Source organism: Cryptomeria japonica, chromosome 8 (assembly GCF_030272615.1).
Source record: "Cryptomeria japonica chromosome 8, Sugi_1.0, whole genome shotgun sequence".
NCBI lineage: Eukaryota > Viridiplantae > Streptophyta > Pinopsida > Cupressales > Cupressaceae > Cryptomeria > Cryptomeria japonica.
In genome coordinates this window covers 487,272,512-487,278,679 of record NC_081412.1, presented here as the reverse complement: position 1 = coordinate 487,278,679, position 6,168 = coordinate 487,272,512, and the positions used below count along the sequence as shown (strand labels likewise).

Sequence of the window (6,168 nt, the reverse complement as noted above, 5' to 3'; positions counted from 1 at the left end):
ATTTCCATATCAATAACACCCCATCAATCATCAATCCATCATGGCTTTTCATCTTAATTGGGGTAACATCATGCTTGTCCCTGGGTCCTCATCCATCATCCATATCTCTTGTGCATCTTGTAAATAGTGTCTTATACATAGGATTGGTTGTGTATTTCCATCTAGGTTCACTTATGCATATGTGTCCTTAGGTCTTGTCCTTTGCATCAGTTGGTCATGTGTCACCAAGATCATATACCATCAGCTAGTTCTTCAACAATCATCCTTGAGCATCTTTGTCATCATAATCATATCAGGTATCTTTTGTTATCAGTATCGTCAATCCATCATCTAGATCATTAATCTGTGCAGGATGTATCCTTACTCTAGTCAGACAACATCAAATCCCATCCATTAGTTATCCTTTTTAGCAAAAGATATTTGAAACAATTGTTTTGGCTTTGATTCTTTTCTAGTTTTTGTTTATCTTTTTAGCACCTATGTTTTGTGTCTTCTTAGTTGCCATGATCTTTCATATCATGGTATGATAGGAATAACAAATCTAGGGGTTTGATATTGTTGGTTTTTTTTGTTTTTCCTAGTGTTCTTTTGATGAGTCCAATGTTGTTCCCTCATGAGGTCTTGGTTATCTTATGTTACTCTTGGGAATATCTATTTGCTTGTGGTTTTTCTAGCATCGTTTCCCACAACATTCTCGATAATTTTGTGTGGTGCTAGACAAACCTTTTGTGTCTATTTATTTGAGTCAATCGTGCATTGTTTGTGAAAATCACCTTGGTTTCTTGTGCCCTAGTGCATAATATACAATGCTAAATCAAAATAAGTTCTTGTTGCATGTTAACTTGGTTTCAAGGGTGCTCATACTCCATAATCATTTCATGCATATCATTCATTGGATTTGCATTCACTCCTTTAATCCTTTGTCTGTCTGAGGCATTTTCTTGCTCTTTATTCTTCAATTCAGTGGTGTCTTAATGTCTTTGCATTGATGTTATGCTAGCGCCACTGTGAAGAGAGGCAAAATGTAAACACCTAAATTTTCTTAATTTAATTAATTCAATTTAGCTATTCTGAGTGTGCCTTTAATTAAATAATTATGTATTATTTAATTAATTAGTGTTCCCTCCTAGCCGATTAATCTTATTAATTACACTATAGTCCTCTTTTAATTAATTATTTGACAATCATAAATCATTTAATTAATTAAACTTTACTCTTTTCTTCTATTGAATAAATCAAATTCCTAATTTGATTATTTAATTCACTTTTGTCCTTTCCTCCTAATATTTCCTCAGATAATTAATTAATTAAATTAAATTATTCTATTTGCATCCATGATGCATGCCCTTCTCAAGGACACGTGTCTCTTTCTCACCCCTCTCCATCTCTCATTCAAGCCTATTTAAACCCCACATTTTCCTTCCTTGATCATCCACTTTCATTATCACTCTCATAATATAGAATTATCCATCCATTTCCATTTTTATAACCTCATAATGCATAAATATTTACTCATATTTTAATCATCCACATCCATTTATCATAGCATTTTGCATCACATCTTAGCTTAGTTTCCACCTTGTACTATCATGGAGTAGAATCGAGTATCAATCATTTAGCAAGTACACATCAAATCAGGGGACTATCAGATTGAAGGATATTCTAGAGTTTACAATTTAATTGCTTTTGTTTTGTTTATCTAGTTTTCTTCCTTCTTAATTTCTTAACCTTGAGTGTGGTTGAAATATGTGTTTGTTGATTGTTTAGTTTATCTTTTCAGTCTCTCTAGTTTACATTCACATTTTTTTTTTTTGCATACATGCTATTTCAACCCTTAATTCTTCATTGCAAGAAAAGACTTTCTACAGTCATTGTAGAAACATTGATTTTGCTATGAAATTTCTTTTCTCAAAAGCTCGAAGAAAACAACACATTTTATAATAATAAAACAATGAACATTCATTTTGAAAGCATGTAGATTTAAGGCATGGAATGACTGCAGTACACTTTCCATAGATATGGCTAGATTTGTTAGGGAAGCACTACAGTTTCTAGTTTAAATGTTAAAAAGAAAAGGCTTATCTTAGCTGAAAGTGTAGTGCAATTAAAATCTTCTGACCGCACATATATCAATGTATAAGAAAGTTCAGATTCAAGCTTGCATAACAAAACTTGGAAAGAATTTAAATTGAAGGAATCAATTATAAGGAAAAATGCAAAAAGGAATGTAATGATTGGTATACAAATGCTTCATTTAGTAAAAACAAAAAAAATACATCTGATGCGGTCGTCTCAAATGATATTGTTTTGGGAAACTGTGACAGGATTCGAGGGATTTCTTGTGCCATTGAAGATGTTCCCCTAGGTGTCTATGAAAACTTGCACAATAATTGAATGTGGTGAAGGTGCGAATTGAGCGAGAGAAAATAGTGCAGAAGCTTCTCGAGCTCATTAGACTGGAAAATCTGGTAATGGTTTAAGTGAATTTTGAAGTTGTTCTGAGAGAGGGCCAACATGATATTTATATACATGAGCATCTCCAAGCACATGGATAAAATCATCACGCAGGAGGTCTTAAAATACATTCATGGTTCATCCCACGATAACATAAAATGAAGAAACACCAAATTCAAGAAAAACAAAACATAAATTTAAGAGTAAAATAACATAGTAATTCTGATTAAATGAACTTTTGCACATATTGAGCATACCAAAAACATGAGCAATCACACATGTTAATAGTGCATAAGATGCAATGTTGAAAGGCACACCAAGATCCATGCCACATGATCGCTACTAAATTTGACATGACAATTCCCCTTTGGCCACATAAAACTGTACAAAAAACACCAAAATGACATTATTATTAAATAGAAGGAAATGTGAGCACAAATGGACATAGGAGTTTGGCATCATACAATTAAGAGGTACCCTGAGAAAACATGTTGTATGGGGGAAGAGCCATGAGTTTGAGGTCTACAGGTTCCATGCAGAAAGTATAATCCGATGATCTTCTTAATTGAATTTAATCTTGTGAATTTCGTCTACTAGTTGATCGAAGCCTTGGCTAGTGTAATCTTCCTACAAAGAAACCCATCTCTAGTGAAGACTGGGAAGTTGCAGAGAAACCCGTGCAACAAAATAGTCAATAAAATAAAAGAAACCATTCAAAAGAAAATGCAGGAATGACCTTACATTATAATGTGATAAATGACTTGCCCTGAGCATCCATGAGAATAAGGTTATTGTTAGCGAATGTGTAGGTATCCACTTTGAAGAGAAGATCATCATTCGAATCAAAGATGGTGACCATCTGACCTAAAAATAGCAGAGAGTTGTTCCACACCCTCAATGTGGTAGTCGTTGCACGACAAAATTATTGTTCCACAACAGCTTGCACTGTTAAATCTTCTGATTGCAGACATATTTGGTACCATTTTCTACTAAATTAGGTTTAATGCAGATAAAAGAGGGTTTCTAACAAAGGAAATCCACAAAGGCACAACCGTCTTTCCGTCGATTGATTTTTTCCTTTTGAATCTTTTTCAAAAACCCTAGCATGTGCATGTCGTGAGGTGGGAAAAACTGATGACCAAAAAACAAGAGCCATCAAAATCAACATGAGAAAATGTATATGGTTTATTGAAAAATGTGGAAGCATAGTAGACTGCAACGTATTCTGCAATAGCTCTGCAATACACTGCGCGAGACCTTGCATTACCTACGTTCTCTTGCCTCGTATTTGTAATTTTCCTCTAAGCACTGACTTCAACCCAATCGTATACTACATAAACGTTTTTAATATATTTGAAGCTAAAAAAAATTGCACATTCTTATGTTTAACGTAGCATTAAAACAACAAAATAAACAAAAATCAGAAAAGTGATTGGTATGTTTGGACATTGATTATGTAGCTAGAAATTCGGGAAAACATCAAAGCAATATCAATTAGCTAACCACAAAAGATAAATTACAATGAAATGGATTCTAATACATTTAACGAAAGAATTGAAGGTAAGATATAAACAAGAAATGCAAACCACATACATTCTCCTTCAATTGACGTCCATTGTTTCTCTTTCTCTTTCAAATATGTTGTGGATCTCACCTACAAAGCACAATTGCAAGTGAAAGCAAGATTTGCAAGCGAAATCGACATCGTAAGGATACTCAAAAAATGTGGTTGAAATTGAATGAGAAAAGAGCTCAATTTATAGAAAAATTGAGATTGATTGGATGGATAAGATTGATTTAAGATTGAAAGTAATCTTTGGACAAGATTAAATGAGATGACTTGTTAAGTGATGATAAAAAAGAAATTGCATTTCCAATGTTGAGGAAGAAATAGAAATGAAAAGAGTTAAGTGAAAATGATTATTGGAAATATTCATTTTCAACAAAAATATGCCAAAATGAAATAGAGATGAGTGAAAATGATTATTGGAAGTATTTATTTTCAACAGAATATGCCATTTGAGAGTGGAGGAAAGGAGTAGCGATGAATAAGTTGAATGGAGAGTTAAAGGGAGATAGAAATTAGCAAGTGGAAGAGATAAGTGGAGATGAAAATTGGAAGGTGGAAGAGTTAAGTGAAAGGAGATGGAAGAGTTAAAGGGAGATAGAAATTAGAAAGTGAAAGAGTTAAGTGGGGTCATAAATAAATAAAATTTATTTATTTCACCCACATATAGTAATTAAATAAATTAAAAATTTATTTAATTAGAATAATTTGGAGAAGGGGAAATAATTATTTAATCATGGAAGAATAATTAGCTTAGAATAAAAGGATTTAATAATTGAGTGAATTATTTAATCAAAGAGGAATAGTTAGGATTAGTCTATTAATATCAAGATTAATTGATTAGAAAGAGATAATGATGAATATTAATTAAATAATGAAGATTATTTAATTAATAGTTTAGAAGAACAATAATTAAATAATTAAGAATTATTTAATTATAGGAAATTAGAAGAATAAGATTAGTACTAATTAAATAATTGAAATTATTTAATGAGTTTAGATTAAAAAGGTTAGTGAAAAGTGTCGTTGAAGACTTAGGACAATTTTTCAGTGTCTACATATTAATTACGAATTAATCTTTGAAGTGTCAGGACAAAGGGCATAGAGGCATAGATTACAAAGGCATAGAGGTACAGAGGCTCTAAACACAAGGAGGTTGGAACAGGGGCACCAAATGGGCACAGAGGCTAGAGTTAGACGCCCGCAGCTATTTTGGCCCCAAAATGGTTAAATCGTACACTGTGTTATTGACATGTTAGTCAATCACAACCATTGTTTGCAAAATCTATGGTGTAAAATGTGCGACTAACTTGTGTGTTATGCACGTCGTACTATCATTTTGGAGCCAATAGATGTGTCCGACTCTAGACAGAAAAGCTCAATAGTAGATATAAGTGGGGACAAAGACAAACATAAATAGAGATAAGAGAAACACGTGGGACTAGAATTTGCCTATTTAAAGAGTTTGTTTGATAGGGTGTGGGTCATGACAGAAACAAATAGGAACAAGTATGTCTTCTTTCTTTGTCTTTTAATATATTTCACATGCACTTTCATCTTTATTCCTTTAAAATACTCTTCACAAACTCAAATAATTCAACCAAGAAACCATTCCAACCCTCTGGGCATAGGCACTTTGGATTTTTCAAAAAATCACCTGTATCAATAGGAAAAACACACAAGTGTTAATAGATAACACGCATCTGATAAGTTTTGGGTCAGTTTTAGATGGCCCTTGCATGCAACCCTTTTAGGCTTGGTTGAAGTGGTTTTGTCTGGAAGGAGGAATGATACTTGGGAGTCACACCTTCACATGTGGACTCTCAGAATCTTACCCTAATTTGTAAGTAGGGAATACGCTTGGGACTTGGAGCTCTTTTTGGGCATGGCTTAATGAATTTAATATTGATGAGGGGAATGAGAGACTAATCTTCATAAATGTAAAATAGTATAGAGGGGTTTTAAGACGTAGGAAGATTCAGAAGATGAAGCAACCGAAAAAGAAATTGTTTATGATCCTCCCAAAAATAGCAAAAAGTAGAGCTAATGCACCTTCCAAGGTGTCTCTTATTGCAGAGGACCAACCAGAGATATATGAGGAGGAAGGGAAAAAGAAAGTGGTTTTCTTGATTTAGGGGGAGACCAAG

At 33.3% G+C, this 6,168-nt stretch overlaps 1 long non-coding RNA gene across 1 annotated transcript; it reads right to left on the bottom strand.

Moving 5' to 3' along the window:
• Window positions 1-2,770: 2,770 nt before the first annotated feature.
• On the bottom strand, window positions 2,771-3,564 carry LOC131077259 (uncharacterized). Its single transcript, XR_009113567.2, has 3 exons — window positions 3,196-3,564; window positions 2,919-3,081; window positions 2,771-2,835 (listed from the first exon to the last, which is right to left on the bottom strand). It is a non-coding gene; the product is annotated as an uncharacterized LOC131077259 (long non-coding RNA).
• Window positions 3,565-6,168: the final 2,604 nt, after the last annotated feature.